The 15,669-nt window shown below is 44.5% G+C and overlaps 1 protein-coding gene across 3 annotated transcripts in view; it reads right to left on the bottom strand.

Moving 5' to 3' along the window:
* Positions 1 to 15,669, bottom strand: part of SPECC1L (sperm antigen with calponin homology and coiled-coil domains 1 like) — a 69,679-nt gene that overhangs the window by 32,392 nt on the left and 21,618 nt on the right. The gene's annotated exons all lie outside the window — the stretch shown is intronic.

The raw sequence follows: 15,669 nt of genomic DNA, 5'->3' as shown, positions 1-15,669 counted from the left end.
CAGACAGCTTTGCTGCCTCCTGCACTGATAGGAAAGCAAGTTCAATCACTGGGGAAAACCACCTTTACGTTTTCCAGACAAGAGTGTTTTCCATCAAAGCGTTCATGGGGCTAATTTTTCAACCACTTACACTGGTGAAAGTAAATGCTATCTCTTGTTTAGAAAAGGAAACTGAATTTTGTGTGTGTGTGTGTGTGTGTGTGTGTGTGTGTGTGTGGTTTTTTATTATTCAGTATAATGGAAATATATTTCACTTGAAAACCTATAAAATTGTGAACCTGCCTCCTCCTTCCAAGGTTTAAGATATGGTTTTCTACTTATATGCAGCTTTTTCTTTCTGAATGCAAATTTTAGAAAAAATGCTTATGAATTCCAGAGTTTCCGGAGACTGGCAATGTTTGAGAAAGGTGTAATGGCTAATACTCCTAAACTATTTTAAGATACAATTTTCCCTAACACAGATTTGAATGCCTGGTTTAAGTAAAGTTGATCTTTACCTTTACGTATTAAGAAATCCTAATGGAAGTACCGGCGGCGGGGTGGTGTGGTGGGGGAGGGGATAAAACTCTAAGATTTATGTAATTGCAATAGCACTTAGACTTATATCCCGCTTCCCAGTGCTTTACAGCCTAAGCAGCTTACAGGGTCAACCTATTGTTCCTAACAATCTGGGCCCTCATTTTACCAACCAATATCGGAAGGATGGAAGGCTGAGTCAATCTTGATCCAGTGAGATCCGAACTGCCAAACTGCAGGAAGCCAGCAGTCAGCAGAAACAGCCTGCAATTCTGTACTCTATGGTGCACCATGGCTCTTAGTTTTTTTAAAAACTTCTCAAAACTAAAAGTAATGGGTAGACTATAACAAACATGATAAATTATAAAAGCAAAAATAACTTGTAACAATAAAAGGAGTAACTAATCAAATGTATCTGCTCTGCCCAAGATGGATACCACTAAATCTATAAACTGAAGGCCGAGTGAAATGAAACCATCTTTCAAGCAATTAGGAGGAGGGGAGCCTCGGAGTTAAATCATTAGCTACATCTGAAACAACTGAGTTTTACAACTTTACAACTGGTTTCCTGTCACCGGGAGACTGAAGGTCCCAACATCGCTGGAGGGATGTTTATGGTAGTCATGTGGGATATATAACTTTGATGTCTAACTAGAGATAGCCATGGGAACGTGTGCTTTATTGACTCTCAGGGCAGAAGAGTTAAGGAAGCATCTTCACGCTTGTGTATTGGTCAGAATCTGCATTCGGACAAAGGGGAGGGGTCATTATCAGCTTAATCCCATTTGCATGGCCTAAAGCTTTTCAGATGCTGTTTTGCTTCTAATGGTTTCCATCCTGCTTGATTAAAGGTTCCTTTTGAAATAATCCGTTTCAAGATTCTTTACTTTCTCAAGTTCGGAGAGGAGCCATTACATAAAGCAGCATCTCTCTGCAAAGTGGTCAACTGGGAGAGAAACATTTTTACTCAACGAGGGGACCCAGCAAACCATGTCTGAGCATAACAGCGAACAAGGGGAAACTGACTGCTGGAGGGAGATGGAAACCCCTCCGCAACCAGAGACCTGTTCCCTGTATCCTGGCGGAGACAACGGACTGAGCTTGGAGGACCCCAAAAAGCCCCATTGGTCAATCGGAATTGGGACGAAAGACAGCTGGGAAAGGAAGACCAGGGGAGTCACTCTTATCCAAGGTAGCCAAAAACCAGGGTGGAAATTGGAGTTAGAAGCTCCCTCTGACCAGGAGGAGCTAAATGAAGCCGCACTGAGGGAGGATCCTCTGAAGAGGCATGTAACCCAGTTGGTGATGGAAATTTTGGAAAATCTCAACATCCAGGGGGAGCCAGACCGGCAACCGAGAAGCGTTGGAAGGACAGCAAACAGGGGTGACGCCAGGGGAACTAACCCCCATCTCATCCCTGCTGATCAAGCTGATGGCACAGCAGCAACAGCTAGGAACCCAGAAAACCCTCCCCCCCAGTTGGCGCATGGATTGGGGGCCACTCCGAACCAACCCCAAAACCTGCAGTTAGAAAGGAAAACTCCTTTCCTAGGGGTAAAATTTGATGGGAACCCGAAAAAATTGGGATTCTTTGTGGCACAGGTGCTCACCTACATGCAAGAATATGGGTGTGATTTTCGAACCCAAGGAGCCTGAGTACGAGTGGTCACCCTAGCCCTGGAAGGAGTCGCTGCCAGATGGATGGTGACTTTACATGATGCCGATGCACCAGAATACAGTTCATAATGGCCCTGCGACGACGGTTCGAGGACCCCCTCACAGACCGCAAAGCACGTGATTGCATTAAAGTTGTGAAGCAGGGACACCGGCCAGTGGCAGAGTATACTGAAGAATTCCGAGACCTGGCATGTTATGTGAACTGGCCAGACGATATCCTGGTAAGCTGGTTCAAGGATGGGGTGAGTGATGAACTCTACAATGCTTGCGTGGCCCGAGGTGCCCCAACCCATCTACATGAGTGGTATCTTATTGCTGAAGAGGCAGAGATCGACATGGCCAGAAATCAGTATCGGGCAGGACGAATGTGGAAGAAATCCCCACCCCAATAGAAACAAGAACCTTTTAAACCGCAAACAACACCTTCTCCGAAATCCTTAGTCTGTTTCAAGTGTGGAAAAGAGGAGCACCGAGCTGCAGAATGCCGTTCTCAGGCACTAGCTAAGAAACCAGATCGCCCATTGGGAGGAAAACCTATGAAACCTGACCAGCGCGGAAAGGAGATGGCCCTGAGGAGCAGGGAGACCATAGAATTTCCACTCCCTCCCTTCTTTGAGGAGGAAACCCTGGCTTCGCAGCAGGAGGAACCATACTCATCTGGAAGCGATCCAGAGGATGAACCACTGGTAAGCAAACCAATTGTCAGCCTCTGCTTCGCTACTTGCTTTCGGCTGTCATTGAAACAGGGAGGGGGAGGCATGGTATTTGGGAGGGGAAGTCTTCAGCACAGGAGTGATTGTTAAAAGGGAGTTTTGTTCTTATCATCTATTGTGCATGCTGGAGATAGTGAATGTGCCCGCCAAGGCCAACTGTCCGGTATACTTGATGATGCTTTTTGAAGATGGAACCCACATGACACTTGAGGGTTGTGCGGATTGGACTATGGGATGGGGTTACCAGGGGGAGGGAGTTGGGTCACATATTGATATGTATGATTATGCGCACTTTTGCTTCAGATCTTGCTTTGCTTAGTTGCTATCTACTCATAACCAGTAAAAGTACTCTTAATTCTGCAAAATGGAGTTAAGTGGTTTCTTTCTTGGTTGCTGAGGGAGGCTGGCTTGACACCAATTAAACCGCTTACCTTGCCCCTGAGACTATTTAACCCCAACTGTGAGAGGGGGATGAAAATCTCAGCTTTAGTGGACTCGGGATGCACCCACTGTTTGATCAGCCCAACCCTGGTAAGGAAGTTGAGGATTAATGTAAGGAAACTGAAAAGCCCCATAACTTTTTGCCAACTAGATGGGTCAATAGCAGGGGGGGAGCCAGCTTCATTTGCCACTGAGCCTCTACAGATAGGCATCAGAAACCACGAGGAAATGCTTACATTTATAGTGGCGCCTGGCATGGAATGGCCACTAGTTCTGGGTCTTGCATGGCTGAAAAAATGGAACCCCAAAATTAATTGGAAGTGAGGCACCATAAGAGTGCAGATGCACATGACTTTTGCTGAAAATCCAGACAGAGAAACTGAGGGGGCAGAGCACCTAGAAACAGCAATGCCTACTTACACTATGCCAACCCAGGGCATACCCAAAGAATATAAGGACTTGGCTGAGGTTTTTAGTGAAAAAGCATCTGATGAGCTCCACCCCCCACCCCCCGCTCCACTCACTGTGCAATAGAAATCCTACCCGGAGCCAAACTCCCTAAACCCAAGATGTATAGTATGTCTCCAAGGGAGCTGGAAGAACTGAGGGCATTCATTGAAAAAAACCTAGCAAGGGGTTTCATTGAACCAGCCCGACCAAAAGTTGCAGCCCCAGTGTTGTTTAGAGAGAAAAAAGATGGCTCCAAATGCTTATGTGTTGATTTTAGAAATTTAAATTCAATCAGTATGGAAAATGTATATTCCCCTCCCACTTATGAAGGATATGCTAGCACACCTAGCCAAAGGGAGAATTTTTTCAAAGCTGGATTTAAGGGAGGCTTACTATCGTATCAGGATTAAGGAGGGAGATGAATGGAAAACGGCATTTAACACCCCTCTTGGATGCTATCAATTCAAAGTGCTACCATTTGGGCTACAAGGGGCCCCTGCAGTATTTATGCAATTAATAAACGAAGTATTGCGAGAGCATCTATATAAGGGCTGCATAGTCTATATTGATGACATTTTTATTATATTCTGAGATACGTTAAACTCTCCAAATGTGAATTCCACCAAGAAAAAATTGATTACTTAGGATACCGCATTTCACACCAGGGCATAGAAATGGATCCTTCGAAAGTGCAATCGGTACTTGACTGGGAACCACCCAGAACACGCAAACAGTTGCAAAGCTTCCTGGGATTTGCAAACTTTTACCGGCAGTTTATCCCCGCTTTTGCCCAAATTGCTCTCCCCATCACCAAGCTCTTAAAAACGAAGGGGGAGGGAAACCCGAAACAGAAAGCAGTCTTTGAACTGGACAATGGAATGCCGAGCAGCATTTGAAAAACTTAAAAGGCTGTTTTCGGCAGAACCGATCCTAAAGCACCCGGACACAGAGAAACCGTTCGTCATACAAGCAGATGCTAGTGATGTGGCAATAGGAGCCGTCTTACTTCAGAAAAATGAGGAAGACCAATTACAACCATGCACTTACACATCCAAAAAATTGAATGAATCTGAGCAAAGGTGGGCCATTTGGGAGGAAGAGGCTTATGCAGTTTGATGGGCTCTTTTAACCTGGAGACATTTCCTAGAGGGGAGTAAGATCCCTTTTGAAGTCTGGACGGATCATAAAAATTTAGAAGCCCTAAAGACCCCAAGGAAACTCTCTCTAAAACAAGTATGATGAGCTCAGTACTTTTAAAGTTTTAAATTTACGCTCAGATACTTCCCAGGGGAAAAAAAATTCCTGGCAGATGCATTATCCAGGAAACTGCAATACAGTAGTATGTAGCCAAACATAATCAAACCCATGATAGAAGACAATCAACTAGCTGCTAGAGTAACCACCAGATCCCAGGGAAAATGAGACACTCTGGAGGACAATGACACCATCCAAACTTTTAAACAAGCTTTAACCACTGACGAATGGTTTTTGAGCCACAAAGTCTGATGAAAGATAACCTAGCTTGGGTGGGAGGGAAGTTGTATGTTCCAACCAGCCAAATACTGCACTTAATGGAAAGGTGGCATGACTCCAAACTAGCAGGACACTTTGGTTTTGTAAAACTTTACATCTAATTAAAAGGCAATTTTGGTGGCCATCACTAAAAAAGACATAGAGAGCTATGTAGCCAGCTGTCCAATTTGTGCGGCAGCCAAAAGACGCCAAGGCAAAAATGCCAGGACTGTTACAGAAGGTAGCTGAGACCTCAGCACCCTGGAAAGAAATACCTATGGATTTTATTGTCGAACTACCAGAAAGCGCAGGGAATACTGTCATTTGGGTCATAAGAGACTTGATTTCAAAACAGACACATTTTATACCATGCCAAAAGATCCCAACTGCCAAAAGTCTAGCCAAGTTATTCCTGATACACATTTATCGCCTTCATGGAGCCCCGCAGAGAATCATCTCTGACAGAGGGGTCCAATTCACCTCAAAATTTTGGGGGGCATTCTTAAACTTACTGGGCATCACCCAAGGACTGCGCTCCAGTCAGCATCCATGCACTAATGGTCAAACTGAAAATCGGAACATGGTTCTAGAACAATACCTAAGATGTTTTATTAATTTTCAACAGGACAACTGGGTTGTTCTTTTACCTTTTGCAGAAGTGGTCTTCAATAACGCTGTGCACTCAAGCACTGAGTTCACCCCTTTTAGAGTAGCAACAGGCCAGGATTTCAACCCCATGCCTGAACTACCCACAGAGGAACCCACCATCCCCTAACTAAAAGAATGGATAGATAACCTACGAAACACATGGCCAGTGGTTAGATTAGCATTACAGGAAGCTAGAGAGGCTTTCAAAACTCAAGCTGACAAAAAAAGAGTAGATCCCAAACCCTTCCATGTTGGAGATAGAGTATACCTATCAACAAAATTCCTGAAGTCGTTGCAACCATCAAAGAAATTAGGACCACATTTCCCGATCACCAAAGTTATCAACCCAGTATTACTCCTGCCAAAGACACTCAGGAAAGTCCACCCAGTGTTTCACATTAGTTTACTCAAATGAGAAGTAATCTCACAACTCAGACCACATGCACCTACACCTCCTGTTCCTATCATGATAGAAGGTGAACAACATTTTGAAATTAAGGAAATCCTGGACTCTAGGACCCACAGGGGGAAAACCCAATACTTAGTTGCTTGGAAGCATTTACCTTCAGCCCAAAATGAATGGGTAGAGAAACAGCACATTAGGGCCCCTGCCCTATTGTAAAAAATTTCACTCCCAATACCCTGACAAACCTTGTTAAAATACTATGATGCAATTTCTTTTCCTATTTTTTTCACAGGTGAATCTCTCCTTTTTCTAAAAAACGGCAGCATGTCACATCCCTAAAAGTAATACTGCCATTCAATTGGAGGAGGGAAGTCTCGGAGTTAAAGCATTAGTTAAATCTGAAACAACGGAGTTTTACAACTTTACAACTGATTTCCAATCAGTTGTAAAGTTGTAGTGCACTGTACTGTAGGACAGTGATGGCTAACACTTTTCCCACCGCGTGCCAAAAGGAGGGGGTGGGGGCGCAGGGGGGTAGTGTGTGGGCACATGACCCCCCTGCCCTCCCTCCCGCTTTTAGCGCACGATGGACATGTTTTTCACCCTCCCCAGGCTCCAGAGGCTTTCTAGGAGCCAGGGGAGGGCGAAAACAGCCTCCCCTGTCCCCCTGGGCATGGACTTTTGGTTTGCCCGGAGGGCAAAAGATGGCCTAACGCACAAACTGGAAGTCTGTCCCCGAACGTCCGGTTTGCGCATTGGGTTGTTTTTCACCCTCTAGAGGACAAAAAACGGCCTTAAAAGAAAGCCAAAGTCAGCTGGCCAGAGCGGACATGTGCGCTGGAGCTGACAGGGCAACACCTCGTGTGCCCTAACAAATGGCTCCTCGTGCCACCTGTGGCATGCGTGCCACAGGTTCGCCATCATGACTGTAGGAGAAGACATAATGCTGTTTGGACCACTCCTTTCCTCGTGACCTTTCTAGGGACTTGAGAAACAAGCACCCTTCAGCCCAGTCTCAAATGGCCTGGAGAAACCAGAAGATACCAGATGGTGGGCAGAGCCGTGGGAAACAGGGACCATTGACTCGTAGCTCTCTAAAAAGAAGCCACTGTTCTCCATTACTTCCTTGTTCTGCCTTGATTAACTCAGGAAACATCTCGCCTAACTTGCACGACTCTGTAGAGGTAGTTTGCATCCTGCCCTTTTTAGGTTAGCTTTGCTGACTCCAGTTTGGAAAATAAACCAGATGGGTATCAGTGAAATTTTGTGCTGGTCTCCAGGCTTAAATAACCCTGTGGGAAACATTTCTCCCACAACAGAACCTAGCGCTCTGCTATACAAGGCTGTCCAGATCATTATGGGATTTGGAATGTGGCCCTGAGCTACCTGCCAATCGGGGCAGCAACATCTGGAGAGAGGTCACCCTGCAGCAGAGAGACGTTCCCCTCAGGAGTATTCCTTCTGTGTTTGGATCTCTCATCCTTCTAAAGTAGGCAAGGTCAAGATACTAGAACAACCAAGAACGTTCTTCATTTCTGTAGGGACTGGTCAGCCAGGACAGCTGGCTTAGAAAGTGTGAATGGTGGGGACTTCCAGTTGTACTTCCGGCACCTTCGGAAGACTGATCAATGAACTCCGTGGTGAGCGCTGATCTCTCCTTATCGGATGGTCCAAATTTGGACCATAGCCACTCCAAAAGTAGAGGGGAGACTCATCTCCCCCCCTGACTAGGAAAGACCCCTCAGCTGATGACAGGGAGCAGTGGCAGCAAACATGGCTGCCATGAAGCTGAAAACCTAAGACTGTGTAGGAGTAGAGAAAGTGAGTGGCTTGTGAACTGGGTAAGAGACTATTTTTTATTGAAAAGTGACCCCTAACCCTGCAGCAAAAAAAGCATATTGAAAAAAATCAGAATATTTAAGAAGATAATTTTTTTGAAAGAAAACTAAGGAAAAGAAAATTGAACTCTCAAAGTGAAGACGTGGTATTGAAAAGGTATTTTAAAAAAATACTGGAATTTGATCTGGAGCTCATTTTTTATTATTATAAATGTTGCCCTCCTGGTTTTACAAATTAAAATAATTAAAATCAGCACTATGCAGGAGGGAGTGCCAAGCTGAAGTTTGAGTGCCATCTGCTGCTAAAAGAGAACTGTGCAACTTTGGGACCTTTTAAAAAATTACTGGAAACTTACACAATAAACAAGACCTTTAGTCAAGTGACCCTGAATATTGTTGAGCAAATCAAAGTGATTGGAAGAGGAATGGACAACCCCCTGGCTTTTTTTTCTTAAATTGGATTGATTGTAAAATGGAGACAATGAAATAGAGCTAATGTACCAAGACATTAAGGATTTTATAAAAGAACAACACAAGGAGATGAAGGAAATATTTGGTTGTACAGAACATAAAGATGAAAAACTGGAAAATATAATACAAGGAACAACAAGTAAAGAACGGGACAATGAGGAAAAAATGAAATCATCAGAAAGAGCAGAGGAGATAGCAGAATTGGGAAATCAACAAGAAGAAGGCAACAACATGAAGATATTAGTACAATTGATTGTGAATAAGGGAGTAGAACAGAAGGGAAATACTCTAAAAGATGTGAAAAGGAAACAGGAGAAACAGGAAGACAGCTGGAGAGAAGAAAAAGGGGTTAGAACAGGTAGTCAAAGAATTAGAACAGTGGGGGGAAAGGGCCAAGGGAGACAAAATTAGAGGGCATAGTTATAATGCAAAAGTAGGTGAAATAAAAGAATTAAAAGAAGTGCATATTGAAATATTGAATAATGAAAAAAATAAGGATCACGTCTGAATATTAGAATGATAGAAGGGGGATTAAAGGGGGGCTAGAGGTAGAAATAAAGAGGAGGGAAATAGCAAAAACAGAGGTTAAGATGATACAATGTATGGTAGAACTATGAGAAGTCCCGAATATGGGACATCAACCCATTCAGTATGAGATGGGGGAAAATGCTTCCAAGCCACCAGGTATTGGATACGGTTCCTTCGCTTACGAGAGTCCAAAATCTCACGGACCTCAAAATGCTGCTCACTCTCTATCAAAAGTGAGGCGGGTGGAGGCGGAAGAGGATCCCTCAACGAAGAAGTAAGTTCAGGTTTCAGGAGATTAGCATGAAAAACAGGATAAACTCGGCTGAGGTGCTTAGGTAACTGGAGACGGACGGAGACAGGGTTGATGATCTTGACAATTGGAAATGGGCCAACATATTTGGGGCCCAACTTCTTCGACTTCTGAGTCGTTTGAAGAAACTTAGTGGATAAATAAACCCGATCACCAACTTTATATGCATGGGGTTTAGTCCATTTTCTATCAGCATGTTTCTTATGAGTGCGGTGTGCAGCATCTAGAGCACCGAGTGTCAAAGGCCATACTTCCCGAAGGCGACCACTCCACTTGGATAGTGAAGACACTTTCGGCTGCTCGCGAGGAACCTCTGGAATGGGCACAAAATCCTGCCCGTATACCACACGAAAAGGGGTAAAGCCAGTGCTGCTGTGCACGGAATTGTTGTAAGCCACTTCAGTATGAGGCAACAATTCCACCCAATCATCTTGCTGGTAGTTGATGAAACAACGTAGATATTGTTCCAGCACAGAATTAGTCCTCTCACAGGCCCCATTAGTCTGAGGATGGTGGGGCTCCCTGGGCGGAGCCAATCCGTTTTAGGAACTCTTTCCAGAACAGGGAGGTGAACTGAACATCCCTATCCGAAATGATGCGGTCGGGCACCCCAGGTATGTGAGATGAACATCTTAGCAAGAGATTTAGCGGAAGGGATCTTGGAGCAAGGAATGAAATGAACTTGCTTGGAGAATAAGTCAGTAACAACCCAGATTGAGATTGTGATTTGTTTTATTTATATGCCACCCTATTCCCAACGGGACTCAGGGCAGCGAACAACTCAAGGGGGAAAGGGAACATAAAATACAATACAAGCAATTAAAATAGCCAACAGACACACAGGTCGAGAGAGGAAGGGAACTCATCAACCCCAGGCCTGCCGACACAGCCAGGTTTTAACGGCTTTTCGGAAGGCCTGGAGAGAGGTGAGGGTCCGAATCTCTGCCGGGAGTTCGTTCCAGAGGGCTGCCACAGAGAAGGCCCTCCCCCGGGTAGTAGCCAGATGGCATTGGCTGGTAGACGGAACCCGGAGGAGGCCAACCCTGTGTGATCTAATGGGTCTTTGGGAGGTAATTGGCAGCAGGCAGTCTCTCAAGTACCCAGGTCCAATACCATGAAGGGCTTTATAAGTGACGACTAGCACCTTGAAGTGTATCCGGAGACCGATCGGTAACCAGTGCAGCTCGCGGAGGATAGGTGTAACGTGGGTGTACCGAGGTGCACCCACAATCGCTCGCGCGGCTGCATTCTGGATGAGTTGAAGTCTCCAAATGCTCTTCAAGGGCTGCCCCATGTAGAGCGCAGATAACTGTGTTTCCTTGACTTTCTGGAAGTTCAACAATGAAATCCATGGAGATCTCCTTCCACGGGGCCTCTGGGCGAGCTACCGCCTGGAGCAATCCCTGGGGCTTTCCCGGAGGGCGTTTTGCCGCGGCACAAAAGGGACAACTAGCTACATAAGCCTCAATGTCTTTTTTCAATGAGGGCCACCAAAATTGCCTCTTAACAAGGTGTAGGGTCTTGACGAAACCAAAGTGTCCAGCCATGCGAGAGTCATGATCCCATTGGAGTACAACGGACCTAATGGACACAAGGTCGTACAATTTTGCCCCAATCCAAGCCAATCCATCTTTTATAGTGCATTCATCCATGTGTTGCTGGAACCAGTCATCCTCTGTAAGGGCCTTTTTTAGGTCAGAGATAAAGTCTTTTGTGACCTCTAATGTAGAAGTTGTTTGACTTCTGGTGACAACAGGAGCAACCAGGCTTTTTGTGGGAATGACAGGTTGGACAACACTGAGCTTTGAACAGTTGTACTGTGGGAGTCTGGACAAAGCATCAGCCATAAAATTTTTCCCTCCCGGAATGTATTTCAAAGTAAAATTGAATCTATTGAAATGCTGAGTCCAGCGCATCTGTTTGGGATAAAGTTTTCTGGGGGTTCTCAACGCCTCCAAATTTTTATGGTCAGTCCACACCTCAAAAGGGTGCTTGGCGCCCTCTAGAAAATGGCGCAAGGTTGTTAAAGCCCAACGAACAGCAAAAGCCTCCTTCTCCCAAATAGCCCAACGGTCAGTTTGCGAGAGGTGTAAGCGCAGGGTTGTAATTTACCTTGGCTATTTGCTTGAAGCAGTACTGCCCCCACTGCCACATCACTAGCATCAGCCTGGACCACAAAAGGCGCATCCATGTCTGGGTGCTTCAGGACAGGCTCTTCCGCAAAGAGGCGTTTCAGCTTCTCGAAAGCAGCTTGACACTCCATAGTCCAGTCCAATGGTTTGCTAGGTTTGGGCTTAGCTCCTCCTTTTGATTTAAGGAGGTTAGTAATAGGGAGAGCTATCTTAGCGAACGAGGGAATAAACTGACGATAGAAGTTAGCAAATCCCAAAAACCTCTGTAATTGCTTACGTGTGCGTGGGGCCTCCCATTCGGTGACAGCCTTGACCTTAGTGGGGTCCATTTCTATCCCCTTGTGGGAGATTTGATAACCCAGGTAATCAACCTTTTCCTGATGAAACTCGCACTTGGACAGTTTGGCATACAGTTCTGCCGCTTGAAGTTCTTCAGAACCGTGCAAACAAGCTTCACGTGTTCTTCACGTGTTTCCGTGTAAATAAGGATATCGTCTAAATAGACCATTACGCCTTTGTAAAGATGGTCATGCAAAACCTCATTAATCAGTTGCATGAAGACTGCTGGCGCCCCCTGGAGGCCAAATGGCATTACTCGAAATTGGAAGCAACCAAGGGGGCAGTTGAAAGCAGTTTTCCATTTGTTTCCCTCTTTAATTCTGACCCAATAGTACGCTTCCTGTAGGTCCAATTTAGTGAAAATCCTCCTCTTCCCTAGTTGGGCCAGCATGTCCTTCATTAGTGGTAAAGGGTAGAGGTTCTGGGCAGATATGTAGTTCAAGTTTTTGAAATTAACACATAATCTGAAGGAGCCATCTTTCTTTTCTCTGAACAATACGGTGCAGCTATCTTGGTCCTTGCTGGCTCAATGAAGCCCCTTTCCAAGTTTTTATCAATGAATTTCCTCATTTCTTCCATCTCTCTAGGGGTCATTGAATATATTTGGGGCTTTGGAAGCTTCACTCCAGGTAAAATATCAATGGTGCAATCTGTGGCTCTATGAGGGGGTAATTTATCAGAAGATTTCTCACTAAAAACATCTTTGAGGTCCCAATATTCCTTTGGAATTCTTTCCTCCCCCTCAATTTTCTCCTGCCCCCTGGCCGCCAGCGTGGGGGTAGTATTATCAGACTTTGGAGCCTCAATTTTCCCCTCAGGGGGTGTGGCAGTCCGAATCCGTAACCACACCTCTCTCCAGTTAATGCGTGGGTTCCATCTACGGAGCCAGGGGAGACCTGGCACCACAATAAAAGTTATTATTTCTTGGTGGGTTCCCATCCACATCTCGATGGGTTCAGTAGAAAAATGAGCAGGACCGTCCCCCGCAATAGAGCCATCTATTTGGCAAAAAGCAATAGGGATTTTCAAAGCTTTTAGTTTCAAGCCCATTTTCTCAACTATTTCAGGGCTTATCATGCAACGTGAGCAACCAGAATCTAAAAGAGCCATAAGTTTCTCTTTTGCGCCAGAAGAGGGCACTCTAAGCTCAACTGCGATAACATGGGCCCAGAGCGGGAATTTCGGCTGCCATTGAAACGGGGAGGGGGGGCATGGTATTTGGGAGGGGAATCATTATGTGCTGGAGGAATATTCTAGACGCTGTCCTGACCATCTCATTGCGCATGTGGAAGAAGGGAGATTCCCGCCAAGGTTAACTGTCCAGCATTCCACCCTGATGATGTTTTTTGAAGATATCTCCCACCTGACAGTTGGGTGAATTATAATTGGACTATGGACTGGGGTGCCAAGGGGAGGGGATTGACCTATACATGATATTCATTGCTTTCGCGCCCAATTAACCAGACTCAGCTTTACTTTGCTACTATTCATTTGTAATTAGTAATAGTACACTTAATTTCAAACAAATGGAGTTGAGTGGTTTCTTTCCTGATTATTAAATGAAGCAGCACCCGACAATTTAGAATTGAAGGATGATAGTAGAAATTACGTGCTAGTAAAACTAAAAATGGAAATGAAATATAATTACTAGGAATAATGCTGTTGTTTATTGGCATTGAACTGAATGACACACAGGAATCAAACCATCCCACAATGAGATGTATAAAAATAAAAAAAATATTAAAAAAAATAATAATTGTGAATGGCCCACCCTGCGTCTGTCGTCATATCTTCCCCAGCCCATCACGGTTTCAATTCAGGTCCCCATCCAGACAACCTGTAATGGTATGTGGAACAGCTTTGGGAGACAAAAGGAAAACCTGCAGCTCTGATAAGAGGTAGCTCAATCTCTAAATGGGGAAGCCTTTTAGAAGGGACCCTCCCTATTTTTCCAGAGACTAAAAGGAGAGGAGGGGAACTTGCGGGGTTCTGTTAATGTAATCTCACCATAAAGTAGGATTAGTTCATCTGGGTGTGTTTCTTGTTTGGACTCCCACGCAAGGCTGACACAACCCAGGGAACTGGACCCGTCCTCTTATTGTCATGCACTACACTCATTCTGCCAGTGTTAGCCACCTTGGGTGGTCACTTCCCCAGAATAGGCTGGTTAATTACATACACAATAAGCATTCCTTCCAACCACCCATCTTTCCTTGCCTGCCTATCAAACTAAATATTCTCCCCAATCTTCCTCAAATATCTCAGGCTGGGAAGTGCCCATCAACCCTACCAGATATCTCTCCTTCTGGTCCCTTCCTTTTTCTCAGGGGGTGCCCTCACCAACCCTCTCCAACGCTTCCTGGAGAGCACAACACAGAAAGCATCTTACATATTCTTCCCAGTCAAGCAAAGACTACGTACCTCTCTCCACATCACTTATCAGCACTCCACAGTCTTCTTATCCAGACTCTGGGCCATCCATCCATCCCTGCCTCTCAGTTTCATTTCAGGCCGGAGCCTGCAAGCTCAAAGCTGCACTCTCTCTCCCTTCCACTTTTGTAGCACTTTGGACAATAATGTCCGACTTTCCCTGGCAGATTCTAAGAATGCTTGCTGGCAGTGTTGTCTCCGTAAATCATGTGTCATAGGTCGTCCTTCAACTGCCTGGAGGCCAGTTCTCCTTACGATGCCTCACTGAGCATGGAGTGCCCAGGGTTCCAGGGTTCCAGAGTTCCTTTACTGTCCAAATGGCTTCTCTAAAATGTCTGACATCTCTTCCCCACCATCTTCCTTCACCCTCACCCTCTGCTACTTCCCTAACCCCAATTATCACCATTTTGACCCATGTCAAATGTCCTGATTTCACCTTTCACTTCCCACATCCCCTCCCATTTAAAAGCCTATAATCCATTTTATCCAAAATTACCTGCATTCCATATCCCGCTGCCCCAAGTAAATTTCAAATCTCTAATCTTAACACTAAAGCTCTCTCAAGACAATATTTTCTACAATGCCATACTAAAATAATTGGGGCTGTGTTGATAAAATCTTAGTCCGCTTAAAAACTGTTTTCAAATCCATTCCCTTACTCTATTTTAATATTTCAAAATGTGAAGCATAATATTGCCTCTATTCAAAGTGCAGGTTAATAATTCCCATTTTTATAAAATCTTGATTTCATAAACATCTTTGCCATCTCTATTTTATTTGCATCTATGCTGCATTTCTTTCACAAATGAAATGAAATATATCTACAGATTTGATCATACATTTTCTTTATTTAAAAGATATCTCTCTCTCTCTCTCTCTCTCTCTCTCTCTCATGACACCCTGATATTTAAAGCACAGTGGATTAGAAGATACTACATCCAGAAGATCTGCATTTATTTGAAAAGTCTCCTAGATAATTTAATTCAAGTAGGTTATATGCATCTTGCTTTTATATTTTCACTATAGTGTAAATAAAAGTTTTTAAAAAGAAAAAAGTCTGTAAATAATTCTGTATTAAATGGCAGCAAGCTATTGAGAGAGATCTTCTTCCAAGGCCCCTTCTTGGATAAAGTCATATGAAATCAACCAAAAAAGCAATAAAAATTAATTACAATTTGTACAACTACAATCCCACAATCAATCTCAACTGTGCCAAGGAAGATCCAACCGCAGAAGAGGGCTGATGGATCTGCCCTCC

Source organism: Thamnophis sirtalis, unplaced genomic scaffold, assembly GCF_051295495.1.
Source record: "Thamnophis sirtalis isolate CommonGarterSnake01/CBP01778 unplaced genomic scaffold, rThaSir2_p1.2 scaffold_2, whole genome shotgun sequence".
Classification (NCBI taxonomy): domain Eukaryota; kingdom Metazoa; phylum Chordata; class Lepidosauria; order Squamata; family Natricidae; genus Thamnophis; species Thamnophis sirtalis.
Note: the sequence above shows the minus strand (reverse complement) of the source record. Positions and strands in the feature narration are given on the sequence as shown.